This window comes from Coregonus lavaretus (genome assembly GCF_964263955.1).
Source record: "Coregonus lavaretus genome assembly, chromosome: 6".
Taxonomy (NCBI): Eukaryota; Metazoa; Chordata; class Actinopteri; order Salmoniformes; family Salmonidae; genus Coregonus; species Coregonus lavaretus.
Genome location: NC_139993.1, coordinates 5,052,229 through 5,074,017, shown reverse-complemented (window position 1 = coordinate 5,074,017; position 21,789 = coordinate 5,052,229). Strand labels below are relative to the sequence as shown.

At 41.5% G+C, this 21,789-nt stretch overlaps 1 pseudogene across 1 annotated transcript in view; it reads left to right on the top strand.

The window, feature by feature from the left end:
• LOC311130348 (integrin alpha-L-like) overlaps positions 1-11,964 on the top strand; it is a 30,008-nt pseudogene extending 18,044 nt beyond the window's left edge. Inside the window, exons 11-31 of the transcript XR_014615332.1 lie at positions 1,155-1,278; positions 1,420-1,562; positions 1,811-1,951; positions 2,155-2,352; positions 2,475-2,605; positions 2,793-2,947; positions 3,475-3,641; positions 3,850-3,972; positions 4,125-4,195; positions 4,308-4,449; positions 4,844-4,942; positions 5,290-5,369; positions 5,562-5,639; positions 5,735-5,813; positions 7,517-7,624; positions 7,726-7,767; positions 7,888-8,013; positions 11,077-11,190; positions 11,294-11,323; positions 11,423-11,533; positions 11,630-11,964. The product of XR_014615332.1 is annotated as an integrin alpha-L-like (transcript). The remainder of the gene's footprint in view (positions 1-1,154; positions 1,279-1,419; positions 1,563-1,810; positions 1,952-2,154; positions 2,353-2,474; positions 2,606-2,792; positions 2,948-3,474; positions 3,642-3,849; positions 3,973-4,124; positions 4,196-4,307; positions 4,450-4,843; positions 4,943-5,289; positions 5,370-5,561; positions 5,640-5,734; positions 5,814-7,516; positions 7,625-7,725; positions 7,768-7,887; positions 8,014-11,076; positions 11,191-11,293; positions 11,324-11,422; positions 11,534-11,629) is intronic.
• Positions 11,965-21,789: the final 9,825 nt, after the last annotated feature.

Below are 21,789 nucleotides of genomic sequence, written 5' to 3'. Positions count from 1 at the left end.
CCAATCCAACAGGTCCCAGACGTGCTCAATGGGATTGAGATCCGGCCTCTTCGCTGGCCTTGGCAGAACACCGACATTCCTGTCTTGCAGGAAATCACGCACAGAACGAGCAGTATGGCTAGTGGCATTGTCATGCTGGAGGGTCATGTCAGGATGAGCGTGCAGGGAGGGTACCACATGAGGAGGATGTCTTCCCTGTAACGCAAAGCGTTGAGATTGCCTGCAATGACAACAAGCTCAGTCCGATGATGCTGTGACACACCGCCCCAGACCATGACGGCCCCTCCACCTCCAAATCGATCCCGCTCCAGTGTATAGGCCTCGGTGTAACGCTCATTCCTTCGTGATCCGACCATCACCCCTGGTGAGACAAAACCGCGACTCGTCAGTGAAGAGCACTTTTTGCCAGTCCTGTCTGGTCCAGCGACGGTGGGTTTGTGCCCATAGGCAATGTTGTTGCCGGTGATGTCTGGTGAAGACCTGCCTTACAACAGGCCTACAAGCCCTCAGTCCAGCCTCTCTCAGCCTATTGCGGACAGTCTGAGCACTGATGGAGGGGTTGTGCGTTCCTGGTGTAACTCGGGCAGTTGTTGTTGCCATCCTGTACCTGTCCTGCAGGTGTGATGTTCGGATGTACCGATCCTGTGCAGGTGTTGTTACACATGGTCTGCCACTGCGAGGATGATCAGCTGTCTGTCCTATCTCCCTGTAGTACTGTCTTAGGCGTCTCACAGTACGGACATTGCAATTTATTGCCCTGGCCAGATCTGCAGTCCTCATGCCTCCTTGCAGCATGCCTAAGGCACATTCACGCAGATGAGCAGGGACCCTGGGCATCTTTCTTTTGGTGTTTTTCAGAGTTAGTAGAAAGGCCTCTTTAGTGTCCTAAGTTTTCATAACTGTGACCTTAATTGACTACCGTCTGTAAGCTGTTAGTGTCTTAACGACCGTTCCACAGGTGCATGTTCATTAATTGTTTATGGTTCATTGAACAAGCATGGGAGACAGTGTTTAAACCCTTTACAATGAAGATATGTGAAGTTATTTGGATTTTTACGAATTATCTTTGAAAAACAGGGTCCTGAAAAAGGGATGTTTTTTTTGTTGCTGAGTTTAGTTGATTAATGCTTATTAATGTTTTATTTCCTCTACAGGACACCTTGGTTTTGGGCTCAGTGGGATCAAACAACTGGCGTGGATCCCTCTTTGAGACTGAGGGTCTGAGATCAGAGGAAAAGGAAATTCAGGACCCCACCTTGGACAAAGACTCATATATGGGTAATGGAACATTAAGCAAAAAAAAAATATTGCTCAAAAGTGAATTTGAACAAACACTAATTTCAAGGCTCCATTAGTTCAGATGTTTCAGTGAAGGGAGTGTAGTTACAATGGATCCACATTGCTTTATTGTTCTCATAGGATATTCTGTAGCTGTTGGGAAGAAGAAAGAGAACCTTCTATATTTTACCGGAGCACCAAGATCTGAACACATGGGACGGATCCTACTTTTTAACAAGGTTAACAACAACTGGACTGTGGCACAAAGATTGTCTGGGGAACAGGTTGGTAACATTAGCTATTTCTTTAAGCAGTGTGGTATATCAATCAAGTTTATATCATACAGGAGGGACACCATAAAACTAGCTTTTGGGGTTACTTCAAAGGTTGAATCACTACTCCCATAGTAAAGAGGAACACAGTTACATTATATCACTTTTTATATTTACTTACGAGTTTCATTCAAAACCATATGGCGTCTTCAAACATTTCAAAACTATTTTTGTATGAATGTAAGTTTTGATGTTCCCAGATGGGCTCCTACTTTGGGGCAGAGCTGTGTTCTGTGGACATAGACTCAGACAGCAACACAGACTTCCTCCTGGTGGGTGCACCAATGTTTCACCAACCTCCGAGAGAGGGCAGGATCTACGTTTACACACTGACTGATAAGGTGGGCTTAACTGTGAATCTCTGAACAACAGATTCAAATGCTGCAATTTGTGGTTGAATATGTTCATCAGGGACAAAGTGATCTGGAAGCCGAAATGGATTCATTTGGATATGAATATCCATCATCTTCAATAATACTGCACAAAAAGACAGTATAATTCGGATTGATCTTCATGTGATCTCTCCTCACCCTTCCTTTCTTAGTTGGAACTGAGGATGGAGATGAATGTGTCAGTGCCGTCTCCGGGTAGATTTGGCTCCTCCATCTCCTCTCTCACAGACCTGAATGGAGATGGCCTGAAGGATGTAGCTGTGGGCGCTCCACTTGAGGACGATCACAGGGGGGCCGTGTACATCTACCTGGGTGAAAAGCTAAGGGGGATCCGCCCTGAATTCAGCCAGGTGAGGCAGGCAAAGATGTATATCATTCAAAGAGGCTCTTCATGCTCAAAGAAAACAGACATCCCTCCTGGGATATCAATATCAATGCCTTTTTGTTAAATGTGTATGTCTTCTTACTGCAGCACATCTCAGCTGCGGTGATAAGATCTAAGCTCCAGTTCTTTGGCCAGACGATTGATGGGAATATGGACCTGGGTGAGGATGGACTGACTGACATCGTAGTAGGAGCGCGTGGCGCAGTTGTCGTCTTGAGGTATGAGTCCATAAAAAGGATAAGAAAAGACAGCTGGTTTAAACTGACAATTGTTTAACCAGTAAAAATATCCCACTAGTGTGCGATCCACCCTGAATGGGGGCTGCACTCAATGAGGTGTGGGCGTAGCTACCCAACATCATTCAATGTAGGCTAACATCCCAATCTTTATCTCAATCGCTCACAGGTCCAGACCGGTCCTCAGCGTGTCCACTCATCTCCATTTCCATCCCTCGGAGATCAACACTGATAACTTTGACTGTCTTGCAAGAGAGACCATTTCCCCTGTGGTCACTTTAACAGCCTGCTTTAACATGGCAGAGGCAACAAAGAGTAAAGCTGGTAAGATCTCTCAGAACTTTTGCAACACTGATGGCTTTTTGCTTTCCAACAGAAATGGAGTCTTGATCTAAGACCACATAATTGTGGCCTTGGTGGTCTAGGTCAGAGCCTCGGTGCATAGCTAAATCACTGACCACCATAAGTGGGTCTTGGTCTCTTCCCTGTCTGAAGACCAATGGAGGCTGCTGAGGGGAGGATGGCTCATAATAATGTCTGGAACGGATCAAATTGAATGGCATCAAACACATAGAAACCATGTGTTTGATACCATTCCACCTATCCACTCCAGCCATTACCACGTGCCCGTCCTCCCCAATGAAGGTGCCACCAACCTGTGGTGAAGACCCAGATGAAGTCCTAGTGTATCGAAAGGTTGGACCTTGGTCTGGATCTGGGTCTCAAGAGTTAAGGTCTTGACTCCATCTCTGCTTTCTACTTTAATGCTGTCCATCAGCAGGCAACCATGAGGTTCAGAACTTCTCTCCCTGATAAGGTGGCCATTTAAGATTTATTGTGTACTTTTCTAGGAGCGCTGAGTACAGGGATGAACGTCTCCTACTCGCTGGTTGTGGATCCAGTGAGACAGAGGAGCCGAGCCTTTTACAGTGACACGAACAAAGGGGCCAGAAGACTTCGCTCTACTGTGGAGCTGAGAAAGGAGCGGACCTGCTTCAACCACTCAGTCTACATGACAGTATGATCAATAAGAAACTGTAGCTATGCAACAATACAACAACTGTAATGTATCTCCTAGGGAGGGGATTTAATGATTAACAAGTTGTTAGGTTGTTTAATTATTATTGAATTGTTAGTGTGTGTCGATCTTATTCAGTGATGAGAAGAATTAGGGTTTTGCATGACTATGGATAGGGAAATGAATGCCACATTGTCTTTTCTTCCAGCAATGCGTGATCGACACATTATCGCCCATTATCATCCAACTTAATTTTTCTCAATCTGAAAGCCAACAAGAGGGTCCTACTGCCATTCTGAATACTGATAGTCCTACACAGGCTGTGGTCGAGGTACGAGGGAACATTCTGTGTCTGACTAAAACCTGTTCACTTACAATGATCAACAGTAATTGCAATGACTGTGGACTGAGTACTGTAATTTAGCCAAAGACGTGAAAACAAGTAATCTAATCACATTCACAGTTGTCTTGAATTCGTCATAGGTACCCTTTGAAAGGAACTGCAAAGAAAACGAAACCTGTGTGGCAGAGCTTGAGGTGGACTTCAACTTTATGTAAGTATCTGATAAACAGAGGCAACATAAAGTAACTTGTTTGTAGGTATAATAATTTCTGACGGATAAAAAAAAGCATGTTTTCTGACTGTAAGGTCTTGTCTCTTATCAGAACCTCAACTTTATTAGTGGTGGACCAGAGTTACTTTAATGTGACTATAAGACTGTCCAATCATGGGGATGACTCCTTCAACACTAGTCTAACCCTCCTCTACCCTCCTGGCCTCTCATTCTCCATGATGCATCTTCTGAAGGTAAAACTGACACCCCTCCATCTATTATGTAATTCATTCTGATGTTTTCTTCTTGCTCTCATCTAAACCAGTGTTATTCCATCCTGGAGACCTAAAACATGTTTAGCCAATCAAGGGTTTGATGATTAGTTTAATCAGGAAGTGTTCGTGCTGGGCTGGAACAAAAGCTTGCCTTGCTCATCTTGTGGGTCTGCAGAAGCAGGATAGAAGAACATTGATTTAAACATCAGTTTGCCGCCAAACATTTAAATGTACACTACATGTGCTGATTATTCAAATGTAGCAACATATTAAGTGTTGAATTTATTAATTCCTTAAACTGTTAACATGCTCGTTTGTTTATTTTAGACTATGTCAGTGACTCAATTATTCACATATTGTCTGTATTCCATAGTCCACAAGGAGAACTGTGTTCAGCTGTGGTGGTCTGGAAGGTGAAATGGACAGAACTACATGCAGTGTCAGCATACCTGTCTACCGTAGTAAAACTACAGTGAGTGATTACTTAGATATACCAGTAAATAATGCTCTACTGTGAATACACCGGTAAAGCTTTTAAAATGTTGTCATTAGATGATAAAGACTCAGAGCTAAAAGCAGTGACAAAGCAGTAACTCAATGTCATTAAAACAGCTTTGATCTTTGAGTGATATATGCCTTGTGAGGAATAACATTTAATCAATTTTGAATTCAGGCTGTAACAAAATGTGAAAAAAGTCAAGATGTCTGAATACTTTCTGAAGCCATGCCTTGTACATTTTTTTCCACTTCCACAGTTTTATGATCTAATTTCAAATAATCTTTATTTTTTCTTCTCAACTATGCCATCTTCCTTTTTAGGCAGTGTTCACCAGTAAATTCCATATTTTGAATACATACGACTGGAATGACACAATGGAAATGACCGTCATAGGCCTGAGGTAGAAATCTGCTTTCAATGTGAATATGTTAGAGAAGTAGCTAGACGAGAAATTAGAATCAGTCCAGGGCATTGCTTAAAACTAAGAGCTAGTTTAATACAACCTCAATACCTTCTACTCAATTAGCTGAAGGACTTCATAACATTCCATTTATGTACACTAAAAATGCATTTGCCTTTGCTTTATTTACAGCGACAATGGAAACTCAACCAATAGTTCCCTAACCAGGACCATCCCTGTTCAATTTGCAGTTGACCTGGCTGCAAAAGCGTACGTTTTTATAATACTTGACATTTTGTTTGAGAATGACTCCATCAAGTTAATTGAATAAAATCAAGATGACTTATATATTTTTTTTGTTGAAGCCTTCCCGAAGACTCCACTACTTACATTAACTTTACTCTGGAGGATACATCACCCAAAAAACTGGTGAATGTGTATGAGGTAAACAAACAATCGACTGCTAATGCTGTGACTGATCTTGAAATTGTGATTCACACTATGTGAGGGAAATGTGCTGTCTTTATACTCTAAAAACAAAACATTATTTTATTGTTACTCAAGCCATTTACATGCATTCAATAATAAGATTATTGTGAACACTCTGATTAATATAATAGCTTGATTAAAACATTTAAATGCATTGCAAAAATAACAATTTCCCTTACAATCTGTTTTACATGGACAGCTGATAATCAGGCTACCTGATGGGACTTTGAAAAATTCAGAAAATCGGCAATCAAAATAACGTTCTATCACAGCGATCATATCATTTTTGGGAAGCCCATTTGATTCTGAGTGTACAAAACATTAAAGACACCTTCCTAATAATGAGTTGCACGTACCCCCTTTTGCCCTCAGAACAAGCCTCAATTCGTCGGGGAATGGACTCTACAAGGTGTCAAAAGTGTTCCACAGGGATGCTGGCCCATGTTGACTCCAATGCTTCCCACAGTTGTGTCAAGTTAGCTGGATGTCCTTTGGGTGGTGGACCATTCTTGATACACACAGGAACCTGTGGTGCGTGAAAACCCAGCAGCGTTGCAGTTTTTGACACAAACCGGTGCACCTGACACCTAATACCATACCCCATTCAAAGCACTATAACCTTTTGTCTTGCCCATTCACTCTCTGAATGGCACACACACAAACCATGTCTCAATTGTCTCAAGGCTTAAAAATCCTTCTTTAACCTGTCCCCTCCCCTTCATCTACACTGATTGAAGTGGATTTAACAAGTGATATCAATAAGGGATCATCGCTTTCACCTGGATTCACCTGGTCAGTCTATGTCAGGGAAAGAGCAGGTGTCCTTAATGTTTTGTACTCAGTGTATAAAGTTTGTATGTGAAAAGTAATTCTAAGATGCATACTTTAGCATTTTCTGGACTCGCGTCACTTGCGCCAAAGAGGGAGGCTCGCGCTACTCATGATAACAAATGCGCAGATCAGATACACTGCAGGATACAGATACACCATTAAAGGGATACTGTTCTACTTCCCCAGAGTCGGATGAACTTGTGTAAATAATTTGTATGTCTCTGCGTGCAGTACGAAGGAAGTTAGTGGTTGTTTTGCGAGCCAATGCTAACCAGTGTTAGCTAGCGCAATGACTGGAAGTCTACAGGTACGGTAGCATTGCTCTCTCACAGTATCCCTTTAAATGTGTTTACATGTTCCAATAATTTGAAAAGATTGCAAATAAAATCGAGGTGCTTACTTCGCTCATGACCTTACGCCGATTAAGATAATCAGAGAAAGGTGTTTACATGACTAATTTCCATAATCAGTTTAATATTGAATTATTAGTGTGCATAAACGTATTATCTGTCCACAGGAGGTTGGTGGCACCTTAATTGGGGAGGACGGGCTCGTGGTAATGGCTGAAGCGGAATCAGTGGAATGCTATCAAATACGTCAAACACATGGTTTCCATGTGTTTGATACCATTCCATTTGCTCCGTTACAGACATTATTATGAGCTATCCTCCCCTCAGCAGCCTCCACTGTCTCTGTCGCCCTAGGCTTGCTCTTTTGGGGGTTTAGGTATATGTTTTGTTACACGCTCTGTGAGAAATGCCTTTGTATAAAATCTCAATATAAATGTTATTGTTAGGTTGGTTGATTGAATGTGTCACTGTTTACAGGTGCAGAACTTGGACTCTAAGTCTGTACCCATCACAGTCACCTTCACATTCCCAACTAAGCTTGAGCACAAATTTGAAATGAAGGACTACCAAATATCTGTCTCACAGGTAAACTGTTCACATTTCGTACAAAAATGCTGACATATTACTGCCACAATTTCTTTCAGTAAGAAATATCCTATTACAAGTTTCCTTTCTTTTCTTTGAAGAACCATACTCAATGTGGAAAGGTTATGAATTCAACAACAGAGGTGAGTATTCAAATATGCCACTCACTCTTGACATTGTTGGTAACCTATCCAATCAGGTTACAACTCAGTATAGTAATCATGTTACTGAAACACACATTTTGCTTCTGGCTGTGTTTACAGTACTGCTCTCCAGAAAAATACTGCAAGTCCATCGAGTGTGAAAGTTTCCTTTTGGAGAAGTTTTCGACAGTTACATTTGTGCTGTCTGGAAATGTTTCCTTCAAGGACCTCGATCAACATGCAAGGGTCTGTATTAAGACAAGTTTAACAAATGATGGTACAGAGTAACAACATGCTAATAATTCATGAGACTTTGGGACAGCAAACATCCCACTTGAAATCTTTGTCATACTTCTTATTATTTTTTAGTATGATACACCATTTAAGCTAGAAACGCCATTCAAACTTTAAAACGTGCAGAGTCGTCAGGACCAGTGTGCTTGCATGCAACTTATTGATATACAGTGGCTTGCGAAAGTATTCTCCCCCCTTGGCATTTTTCCTTCCAATTTTGTTGCCTTACAACCTGGAATTAAAATAGATTTTTGGGGGGTTTGTATCATTTGATTTACACAACATGCCTACCACTTTGAAGATGCAAAATATTTTTTACTGTGAAAGAAACAAGAACTAAGACAAAAAACAGAACTTGAGGGTGCATAACTTTTCACCCCCCCAAAGTCAATGATTTGTAGAGCCACCTTTTCCAGCAATTACAGCTGCAAGTCTCTTGGGGTATGTCTCTATAAGCTTGGCACATCTAGCCACTGGGGTTTTTGCCCATTCTTCAAGGCAAAACTGCTCCAGCTCCTTCAAGTTGGATGGGTTCTGCTGGAGTACAGCAATCTTTAAGTCATACCACAGATTCTCAATTGGATTGAGGTCTGGGCTTTGACTAGGCCATTCCAAGACATTTAAATGTTTCCCCTTAAACCACACAAGTGTTGCTTTAGCAGTATGCTTAAGGTCACTGTCCTGCTGGAAGGTGAACCTCCGTCCCAGTCTAAAATCTCTGGAAGACTGAAACAGGTTTCCCTCAAGAATTTCCCTGTATTTAGCGCCATCCATCATTCCTTCAATTCTGACCAGTTTCCAAGTCCCTGCCGATGAAAAACATCCCCACAGCATGATGCTGCCACCACCATGCTTCACCTAGGGATGGTGTTCTCGGGGTGATGAGAGGTGTTGGATTTGCGCCAGACATAGCGTTTTCCTTGATGGCCAAAAAGCTAAATTATAGTCTCATCTGACCAGAGTACCTTCTTCCGTATGTTTGGGGAGTCTCCCACATGCCTTTTGGCGAACACCACATTTCTTTCTTTAAGCAATGGCTTTTTTTCTGGCCACTCTTCCGTAAAGCCCAGCTCTGTGGAGTGTACGGCTTAAAGTGGTCCTATGGACAGATACTCCAATCTCCGCTGTGGAGCTTTGCAGCTCCTTCAGGGTTATCTTTGGTCTCTTTGTTGCCTCTCTGATTAATGCCCTCCTTGCCTGGTCTTCATGGTGCCGTTTGCTTGGTGGTGCCCCTTGCTTAGTGGTGTTGCAGACTCTGGGGCCATTCAGAACAGGTGTATATATACTGAGATCATGACAGATCATGTGACACTTAGATTGCACAGAAGTGGACTTTATTTAACTAATTATGTGACTTCTGAAGGTAATTGGTTGCACCTGATCTTATTTAGGAGCTTCATAGCAAAAGGAGTGAATACATATGCATGCACCACTTTTCTGTTATTTTTTTTTTTAATTTCACTTCACCAATTTGGACTATTTTGTGTATGTCCATTACATGAAATCCAAATAAAAATCAATTTAAAAATTACAGGTTGTAATGCAACAAAATTGGAAAAACGCCAAGGGGGATGAATACTTTTGCAAGGCACTGTATGTTATACTTTTTAAACTCTTGAGCTTTTTGTCCTCCATCCACTTCCATGGGATTTCTTCAACATTCTAAAGGTTCCATTGTTACAGACTCCCATGAATTCCAACATTCTATTATACAAATCAAGAGATACAGATGTTTTAATAACCGCATCAACTTCATTCATTAAGCTAACTTCCCACTGTTGAATACGCCATGCAAGAGACGCGGCAAGTAGCCTACTAGTTCATGAACTTTCGTAGGCTTTTTGAATGCTCTTCAATGTGCAAAATCGTAGCGCAATAGTCTTCAGCGCAAAAACGTCATAAAAAGCATCTGATTTTATTATATAAACTTGAAGCCCATGCAAAAGACCAGGGACATGAACACGGAAGCATGACGTAGGAGTGTGTCACTTGCATAGCTTATTAACTGCCATAGAACTTTCAAATTATAGCACTGGGGCCTCCCGAGTGGCGCAGTGGTCTAAGGCACTGCATCGCAGTGCTAGAGGCGTCACTACAGATCCGGGTTCGATCCCGGGCTGTGTCGCAGCCGGCCGCGACCGGGAGACCCATGAGGCGGCGCACAATTGGCCCAGCGTCGTCCGGGTTAGGGGAGGGTTTGGCCGGCCGGGATGTCCTTGTCCCATCACGCTCTAGCGACTCCTGTGGCAGGCCGGGCGCTTGAACGCTGACAAGGTCGCCATTTCTTCCAACACATTGGTGCGGCTGGCTTCCGGGTTAAGCGAGCAGTGTGTCAATAAGCAGTGCAGCTTGGCAGGGTCGTGCTTCGGAGGACGCATGGCTTTCGACCTTCGTCTCTCCCAAGTCCGTACAGGAGTTGCAGCGATGGGACAAGACTAATTTCCAATTGCATATCACGAAAAAGGGGTATAATTTTGTTTTTTTACATAAATTATAGCACTGGGTGAACACATTCTAAGCATGAGACAATGAGTAAACGGTGACTGACAAATCAGTTACTTTCCCAACATCTTAGACAAAAACTTGGTCTACTTCTCTGCTTTTCGTATGTAAAATCAGAACATAAATATCCTCTACCAATCAAACGATGTAGCTTTGTTACTGCATCGACTACATTTTCTGTCAACTTTTACAAACAACTGAAATTTTGACCACTTTCCGAGCATTTTATACCACAATTTAGAAGTTATGACATATTGGTCTACTTCTTTGCTATTCAAATCTGAAGTCAGACAGCTGTTCTAGTAACTACATCAACTACTTCTTGTCTTGACCACTTTCCCAACAAGTTAGACAAAAATGTAGAGCTTTGTCTTACTTCTCTGCTATTTAAATCTGAAATCAGAACACTTCTTCTACTACCACAAAATACTTTTAAAGAACTGATGCAAGGCACACAATTTTACTTCATGTAAAATTACCATCTAGTTCTACTAACAATATCTCACTCTACAGAGCATGTCATTGCCAAAGAAATTCACTGGAGATAGAGAAACAGTCAATTTCATCAGTTTTGTCAAACTCAGCTTTGACAAAAAACGATATGTCCAGACAGCGAGTGACCAAGGGGTATGTTTCCTGTAAAAAAAACTTTCTTCAACAAAGATACAAATATTTATTGAGCAAAGATTCACAAAAGCATTAATTTTGTATTTATTTCTTTGCTCATTAGGATAACTCTACGAGCTTCCACCAAACACAGGTAATTCCGTTGGTGGAATTAAACTGATTTACTGTATAATAATTGTTTTTAAAATGCTTGTTCCATCGTCACTCATGGTCTCAAAATGAATTCCTCCAGATTGATGTTCAGGCTGAGATCATCATTCCTCCACATAGACAGCTGATAATAGGGACAGGAGTTGGAGTAGGAATCTTCCTCCTGATCATCGTCACAGTGGCCATGTACATGGTGAGTACCAATGCTGCGACAGAGCCTTTGCTTCTGCATTGTAAAGGACCAACACTTTGATTCACATTCTTCACATTGTTTTTCCTTTCTTCTCAGATGGGATGTTTCAAGAGAAAAAGGTTTGTTGATAACGCACAGGAAGGTGAGAATGAAGGGGAACAGAGTGAGCAAGATGACGCTGCTCAGCCTAAAAACATCTGTGCTAACATATCAGAGAAGCAGCCACAGCCTGAGAGAGAGCCTGAGAGTGGAGCAGTGGAGTCAAAACCTCTCCTTGACGACATTCAGACAGAAAACAATGGCTTCCCAACTAGCAGTGAGGCGGTAGGGGAGGGACCAAAAGAGAAACAGGATGTGTCAGAGTCAGAAGCAGGCTAAAGGAGTTGAGAAACTCTTTTCAAGCCACTTCTGAAATACTTTTTCAAAAATAGATGTTTCATGGACATTGATGTTTGATCAAATGTGACCAAAGTTATTCAGTATTATACATACGATACTGTTTCAATGTTTATGTCAAGGTAAACATTGTTCTTTTTGTATGATTGCTGTAATGTTCTTAATTTAAATTACTATGTTCTTGCTAGAGATATGTACATTGGCAAAGAGCTTAATTATTTGATGCGTTTCACATTATACTGTAAGATATACACTATAAACTAAAGTATGTGGACACTCCTTCAAATTAGTGGATTTGGCTATTTCAGCCACACCCGTTGCTGACAGGTGAATAAAATCGAGCACACAGCCATGCAATCTCCATAGACAAACATTGTCAGTAGAATGGCCTTACTGAAGAGCTCAGTGACTTTCAACGTGGCACGGTCATAGGACGCCACCTTTCCAACAAGTCAGTTCCTCAAATTTCTGCCCTGCTAGCAGTGGCGGCTCCTGAAAAAATTCTCAGGAGGGGCAATTTTTCTGATGATTTAGGTGACCTACACACATTTTAAAAAAGATATGTCCAGCAACAACATGAAGACAGGGGCAGCATATAAGTCAATACCAGAAGCATTTATTGACTGATCTGGGGAGATGGATTCCAGTTTCTGTGACAGATTATAAATAATCTCTGATGCCTTTGTTATATTAGCTTTTGGTTGAATGTACTGTCGTAGTAAATATATAATGTTATAGCTTGGTCTGACTAAAATCTTGTGCATGACCCATTTTGTGTTGGGCGTTTGTTTTCAATCAATGCTGTTCCTATCCTATAACAATGGACAAAAGAGTCCTATCTTGTCAGCCTTGTCAGCAGGTGGCCAAGGACAACACCCACGCCATAGGTCTCTCAGTTCTTCCAACTCACGAGTTCTTGCTCTGAGGACACACACACACACACACACACACACACACACACACACACATCATCACTGATAACACACACACACACACACATCATCACTGTTAAACACACACACACACACACACAAAAATCCCCTCTCTTTAGGCTGAACATTTGAAGACAGAGAACCCGACTCAGAGCCAATGCAACAGTGGAGGGGACCTCGCCCAACTCATCAGGACCAATCAGAAGATCAGAACTACTAGATTCAACCTACATCATTTATTGTATAAAATGTCTGCACACAATGTTTTCGGGGCTCTCTTCAGATAGCTCCCTAAGAGTTTGACGAACGAGTCCGTGCACGCGATTCCAGATATCTTTACCTCTGAATAAACTGCCTTTATTATACCATATCCACCCTGTCCAAAGTCTCTACTTGGTCTCAGTTCTCCAGTAAACTTGTGATTATCAACAGTACACAACGGTAACAAACAATTGGGGGAACTCACGGGGCAGATAGTAAGGTCGCAGTGACACAGAAAGCAGTTCAATGTCGGGGGTACAGAGTCGCTCTCTTACCAGGATCGATTTTCCCTGTGACTGTGTCAGATCGCGGTCCGCTCTGACCAGGGTGAAGCCGGCCGGCTCCACTTCTCTGTCCGGGACTCTGTCATCCAGCCAAGTCTCCCAGCTGTATTGGATTCCGCTGCCAGCAGCGTTTTCATTATTTAGTCCGTTCGTAGCGGGTATGTACACGATCAACAAGATCAGTCCAAAACCCACCACTGGAAATCCATGGTTGGCAGAATGTTTGTAAACTAAGTGTACAAATTAAAAACATAAAATAACGCCACTAAGTGTACAAATTAAAAACATATGATAACGCCACACTGCAGGTCGCAACAGAGACGCTGCTAGCCGCTATTTTCTTAGTTACGTTCATGGTTACGTCACGTATGACGAAAGCGCGTAAGTGCAAGCCCACAGACACCCATAGAGATTGTATTGAAAGCTTTGAAATTTGAAAAAAATAGATTTTACATGGGAGTCTATGACAGACTTCTGGGCGATTTTCAACATGACTGAAATCGCCCCAAAAACGGGCGGGGCCATTTGAAGCACGACTTTAGCCTGATTTGACATTTAGTGGCAGTCAGATCAGATTAGAACACTGATAACTACTGTTGCCGTGATATAATTGATTAGAAAAAAAATCCCTTCCTTTTCCCGTTTGGCAGTGCGTCGCCCATATCGCCCTATTGAACACACCGCCCCTGCCTGCTAGAGCTGCCCCGGTCAGCTGTAAGTGCTGTTATTGTGAAGTGGAAACGACTAGGAGCAACAATGGCTCAGCCGCAAAGTGGTAGGCTACGCAAGCTCACAGAACCGGACCGCCGAGTGCTGAAGCACGTAACGCGTAAAAATCGTCTGTCCTTGGTTGTAACACTCACTACAGATTTCCAAACTGCTTCTGGAAGCAACGTCAGCACAATAACTGTTCATTGGGAGCTTTGTGAAATGGGTTTCCATGGCCGAGCCTAAGATCACAATGCGTAATGCCAAGCGTCGGCTGGAGTGGTGTAAAGCTTGCCGCCATTGGACTCTAGATTAGTGGAAATGCGTTCTCTGGAGTGATGAATAACGCTTTACCATGTGGCAGTCCGACGGACGAAACTGGGTTTGGTGGATGCCAGGAGACCGCTACCTGCCCGAATGCATAGTGTCAACTGAAAAGTTTGGTGGAGGAGGAATAATGGTCTGGGGTTGTTTTTCATGGTTCGGGCTAGGCCCCAGTGAAGGGAAATCTTAACGCTACAGCATACAATGACATTCTAGATGATTCTGTGCTTCCAACTTTGTGGCAACAGTTTGGGGAAGGCCCTTTCCTGTTTCAGCATGACAATGCCCCCGTGCACAAAGCGAGGTCCATACAGAAATGGTTTGTCGAGATCGGTGTGGAAGAACTTAACTGGCCTGTACAGAGCCCTGACCTCAACCCCATCGAACACCTTTGGGATGAATTGGAACGCCACCTACGAGCCAGGCCTAATCGCCCAACATCAGTGCCCGACCTCACTAAGGCTCTTCTGGCTGAATGGAAGCAAGTCCCTGCAGCAATGTTCCAACATCTAGTGGAAAGCCTTCCTAGAAGAGTGGACGCTGTTATAGCAGCAAAGGGAGGATCAACTCCATATTAATACCCATGATTTTGGAATGAGATGTTCGACAAGCAGGTGTCCACATACTTTTGGTAATGTAGTGTATTTTCTTGTAGAAAACAAAGGTAATTTTGTTGTTTATAAGCTGTGTGTTAGCTAATAGGGAAATAAGCTAAAGGTAATCATGATTCCAAAATGTTCTGCTTGCACAGTCAACTAAAATAAATTATCATTGTTGAAGGCTCTTGTTGTACAAATCAATGCATTCATTGTAAATATATAAGCACTGAATGAGTACAGAGATGGGGTAGCCATTCAAAAATAATGTTAAACATTATTATTGAACACAGAATGAGTCCATGCAACTTATGTGATTTGTTAAGCACATTTTTACTCCTTAAATTATTTAGGCTTGCCGTAACAAAGGGGTTGAATACTTATTGACTAAAGACAGTCATTGTAAAAAAATACATAAATTGCTAAACATTTTCTACAAACAAACTTCCACTGACATTATGGGGTAGTGTGTGTAGATCAGTGACACAAAATCTCAATGTAATCATTTTTAAAGTCAGGTTGTAACACGTGGAAAAAGTAAAGGGGTGTGAATACTTTCTGAAGGCATGAAAAACTTTACTTTCAGTTGTACATTTTACTTGTTTTATTTCAACTTTAAGTGGGTAGAGTATACAAGGGAAGTACTGTATATTCAAGATCTAGTGTATTTATTAATACAAAGTTGAGAATAATTAATGATCAGATCATAAAAACAAACGTTTAATACTAATCACAGCCAAATCCTTAAAAGGCTCAACATAATATACCTTACTATAAGGAAGAAGAACCAATACATGCTATTTTTTTGTATATAATTTCCCACATGGGAATAAGAATCAGTTGAGTGTAATAACACTCCATTGTTGATTCATCGAATAACAGGAAATCTAGTCGGCAGGAGGAAGAGAGAAAGGTTAAGTTGTTACTCGTTTACTGGCTAAGTGTTCTAATATGTTACTATCTGCTTTAATCAAATTAAATGAACATTAAAATGAACATGATTAGTGTTGATTAATTATGTCAAAAAACATTTCAACATTTTTATGAGCTGTAAGCCTCATCTAACGTAAAATCCCAAAACAATGCACACCGAGACAGACTAAGCTGACTATTCATCAGTAACATTAGCTGTTGCTAAGTAATGATATCAATATGAGTAACACTGTTTATCAAATGGGCTTAAGGGTTTTGTGGTTTCCACGTAGCTAGATAACACAGCCACAATGTCTAAATTGGCTATCATAAGAATTCATGAACACAAACATTTGGTTTTTGGTACATTTAAATAGGCAGGGGGTTATTACTTTATGGCTGTGTTAAATAGTGAAAACCAGGTTTTGTGTGTGCGCGCAATGGTTTCCTTCAGCATTTTACACAATTGTGCAATGCATTGCTGTTCTGATAAGTTAGCGATAAAACCCCACAAATTCATATTTTGATGATTATCACGGTTCCAGAAACACTAGAGTGAAAGCATTCATATTAAGGCTTAAGTGTTTGTGTAAGTCTTTAGGTGTGTAGTCCATTGACCGACAGCGCATACACGATGAGTCATATTCATCCATTCAGGAACGCACCGAATTGCAATCACACCCCATTGGATCTTTGCTGCTGTTACTGCTCTCATTACAAGAATGTCTGTGTAAAAATAAAAGGGGGGTCAATATAAATAGTCCGGGTAGCCATTTGATTAACGGTTCAGCAGTTCAAGACACAGAATGAAAAAATACACATTTTACATTTTCGATTTTTTTTGGTCGGGGACAGCCCTAGTACACACACCCACCCACCCACGCTAAAGGTTGTGATTATGGACAACACATGAAAATACATTGTTGTCTTGTCTGTGCAAACAGGCTGATCAAGAAATGGGACTGGCCTGCTAACATGGGAGTGTTCTGATGTACAATGCATCTCATGCATCAGTTGTGATACAATTTAAGGATCCTTTTAATGGGTTTGTCTGAGAGAAAAACGATCCACAATTGTTGTGTTAAATTGTTGTGCATACAAACTTAACGTGTGAACTAGGTCATTGTAGCCTAAATATGACATTGGTACACTATTGGGATTTTGTAAATACTGCACAGTAGGCTATATGATTACATTGAAATGTGATTATTTATTCTAGATTGAAATGTAAATATGGTGGTGTGTATTTATTTTCTCATTCATCTGTCGTTTGTTGACCTCTTGGTATAGGTGTTGTCGTTTGTTGACCTCTTGGTATAGGTGTAGTATAGGTGTAGAATAGGTGTAGAATGGGTGTAGTATAGGTGTAGTATAGGTGTAGTATAGGTGTAGTATAGGTGTAGAATAGGTGTAGTATAGGTGTAGCGTAGGTGTAGTATAGGTGTAGCATACAGTGGGGGAAAAAAGTATTTAGTCAGCCACCAATTGTGCAAGTTCTCCCACTTAAAAAGATGAGAGAGGCCTGTAATTTTCATCATAGGTACACGTCAACTATGACAGACAAATTGAGAAAAAAAATCCAGAAAATCACATTGTAGGATTTTTATTGAATTTATTTGCAAATTATGGTGGAAAATAAGTATTTGGTCACCTACAAACAAGCAAGATTTCTGGCTCTCACAGACCTGTAACTTCTTCTTTAAGAGGCTCCTCTGTCCTCCACTCGTTACCTGTATTAATGGCACCTGTTTGAACTTGTTATCAGTATAAAAGACACCTGTCCACAACCTCAAACAGTCACACTCCAAACTCCACTATGGCCAAGACCAAAGAGCTGTCAAAGGACACCAGAAACAAAATTGTAGACCTGCACCAGGCTGGGAAGACTGAATCTGCAATAGGTAAGCAGCTTGGTTTGAAGAAATCAACTGTGGGAGCAATTATCAGGAAATGGAAGACATACAGACCACTGATAATCTCCCTCAATCTGGGGCTCCACGCAAGATCTCACCCCGTGGGGTCAAAATGATCACAAGAACGGTGAGCAAAAATCCCAGAACCACACGGGGGGACCTAGTGAATGACCTGCAGAGAGCTGGGACCAAAGTAACAAAGCCTACCATCAGTAACACACTACGCCGCCAGGGACTCAAATCTTGCAGTGGCAGACGTGTCCCCCTGCTTAAGCCAGTACATGTCCAGGCCCGTCTGAAGTTTGCTAGAGTGCATTTGGATGATCCAGAAGAGGATTGGGAGAATGTCATATGGTCAGATGAAACCAAAATATAACTTTTTGGTAAAAACTCAACTTGTCTTGTTTGGAGGACAAAGAATGCTGAGTTGCATCCAAAGAACACCATACCTACTGTGAAGCATGGGGGTGGAAACATCATGCTTTGGGGCTGTTTTTCTGCAAAGGGACCAGGACGACTGATCCGTGTAAAGGAAAGAATGAATGGGGCCATGTATCGTGAGATTTTGAGTGAAAACCTCCTTCCATCAGCAAGGGCATTGAAGATGAAACGTGGCTGGGTCTTTCAGCATGACAATGATCCCAAACACACCGCCCGGGCAACGAAGGAGTGGCTTCGTAAGAAGCATTTCAAGGTCCTGGAGTGGCCTAGCCAGTCTCCAGGTCTCAACCCCATAGAAAATCTTTGGAGGGAGTTGAAAGTCTGTGTTGCCCAGCGACAGCCCCAAAACATCATTGCTCTAGAGGAAATCTGCATGGAGGAATGGGCCAAAATACCAGCAACAGTGTGTGAAAACCTTGTGAAGACTTACAGAAAACGTTTGACCTGTGTCATTGCCAACAAAGGGTATATAACAAAGTATTGAGAAACTTTTGTTATTGACCAAATACTTATTTTCCACCATAATTTGCAAATAAATTCATAAAAAATCCTACAATGTGATTTTCTGGATTTCTTTTCCTCATTTTGTCTGTCATAGTTGACGTGTACCTATGATGAAAATTACAGGCCTCTCTCATCTTTTTAAGTGGGAGAACTTGCACAATTGGTGGCTGACTAAATACTTTTTTTCCCCACTGTAGGTGTAGTATAGGTGTAGTATAGGTGTAGAATAGGTGTAGCCAAAGAGGGTTTAGGAAGTGTAGATATTGATATACATTACCTCAAAACATTCACCCCACCCATTTGCAGGGGCGGTGTGTTCAATAGGGCGATATGGGCGACGCACTGCCAAACGGGAAAAGGAAGGGATTTTTTTTCTAATCAATTATATCACGGCAACAGTAGTTATCAGTGTTGTAATCTAGACGTCTGATCTGCCACAGTGCCACTAAATGTCCAATCAGGCTAAAGTCGTGCTTCAAATGCCCCCCCCCCCCCTTTTGGGGCGATTTCAGTCAGGTTGAAAATCGCCCAGAAGTCTGTCATAGACTCCCATGTAAAATCTATTTTTTTCAAATATCAGAGCTTTCAATACAATCTCTATGGGTTTCTGAGGGCTTGCACTTACGCGCTTTCGTCATACGTAACGTAACCATGAACGTAACTAAGAAAAGAGCGGGTAGCCTCATCAATCAATTCACGTACTACTATCAAGATGGCTATAGCGTTCAGTGCAACTCGATTGTCTCTTTGAAATAAGTTACTTTTTGTCGGCGAACAAATCAAGATAAATTGGCAACGAAACAATTAGGACCTCCCAGACCAAATTTAATAATTCAACAGGTTTCTACTAAAGGGGGGAAGTCCTACACCCGAGGATTTTCCAAAAATTGGTACGAACGAAAAACCTGGCTAGCAGGCTGCGATGTAGCTAATGCAGTCTTCTGCTACCCCCTGCTTACTCTTTCACCCTGAAGGCGGCACGGCAGACAGCACCGCTTGGACAGCGACTGGTGTGTAACGGACATGCACCATCTTTCAGGAAAGATTAAGAAACATGAGCTGTCAAAGACCCACATGGATAGCTGTTTGAGATTGTCTGCTTTGGGGAGAGTGAACATTCCCACTCAACTGGATGAGGGATACAGGCTAGCTGTCCGCCGCCACAACGATGAGGTTAGTGTTGATAATCACAAGTTTACTGGAGAACTGAAACTGACAAGGCTGACAAGATAGGACCCTTTTGTCCATTGTTATTGGATAGGAACAGAACTTATAACCAGCTCCTGACCTAAATAGATCTTAGCACAACATTTTACTCAACATATCATATTCCATATTCACTATAACAAATATATTTACTACGACATTAGCAAGAACCGCCACATCCTCAGCCGGCTAATCCAGTGTGTGAAGTTTTGCGGAGTGTTTGAGTTAGCTTTGCGAGGCAAAGATGAAACTGAGGGCTCCACCAACCCTGGTAAGCCAACACTTTTGAGATCAGTCAATAAATGCTTCTGGTATTGACTTATATGCTGCCCCTGTCTTCATGTTGTTGCTGGACATATCTTTTTTAAAATGTGTGTAGGTCACCTAAATCATCAGAAAAATTGCCCCCCCTGAGAATTTTTTCAGGAGCCGCCACTGCCCATTTGTCATTTTATGTATTTTTGTAAATTGGATGTAAATCTCCTCAGATGGGTTGATATGCTGTCTATTTGTTTGTAAATATTTATGTGTGTCCTCAGTATCTTGTCTCATTGTCAAACTAGTGTCTGTCAATGTAGTTGTATTTCTGTACCACATTAAGTTGGGGTGGATGTATGCCCAACAAAAAAGTTATCCTTCAAACAGGGAAAGGGTGGTGCCTGGTGGGGGTGGAGGGGTAAAATAAATCAACACAAACAATGAAATACTGATATTCATTGATTTGCAAAGAATTACTCTCAATGTAAATGGAATTCTATTGGCATTGAAAATGTCTTCCTTTACGTTATTAAGCTAGCTTACAGTTGCACAGATAATTAGCCTTTAATTTAGCAGGCTACTATGGTCTTGTGCACCCAGGGGTAGCACTGTCTGTGTGACCTTTCATCATACTTACATCATACTCCACTTGTCAGAATTCTGCAATTCCTCTTTTCTGCAACATTAGGTGGATCCTGTTACAAAAAGAAGAAACTCACGCAGTCATAACACTTGGTATGCCCACGGGTTACTCGATTCCCACGTGGGACCAGTATGAAAAAAGTTTGAAAATGTATGCACTCACTAACTACTGTAAGTCGCTCTGGATAAGAGTGTCAAAATACAATTTTAAGAAAACAAAGACACAAAAAGCACACAAATCCAGTGGAAAGACGGGATGAAAATCAATCAATCAAAATAAAATTCCAAGCTGGTTCAGAGTCTATTTAAAAAAAAAAACTGTTATTATGATGAACTTTAACAAAAAGCATGAGCTGGCGCACACGCAGGGGAACTTATTTAGTGTAACGGTGAATAAACTGTAAGCTATAAAAATAAAGAGAGTCGTACACTCTATGTATAAACTCCCAGTAATTCCTGAAGTGATGCCGAAACGTTGGTGGTGTTTTACCCAATAAATGACTGGGAGTTTATACATAGATTATGATGAAACCTGCCACAAATAGCAACTAGTAAAGAGAAAGTTCTGAGTTAAGTTCAGTAATGAAATGTTGGGTAGCATGGTGGTTTAATTCGGTGGCCACATCACCTTTGATAAAATGCTATAGTCTACAGGCTGCTTGACCTATAAGAGAAAACATATTGTGATATCAATAATGCTACCAAAAAACTAGGGATGACAGGAATTAGAATATACTTAAAAGTGTCTGGATCACACAGAGAATACAGAAGTCACAGAAACAGAATGGCACTACTTAGTTATGTTATTTCTAACCAGATCAGTAGAGATGTAGGCCTAAATTAAACTACAGTTCTGCAATTATTAATTTGCAGAAATGA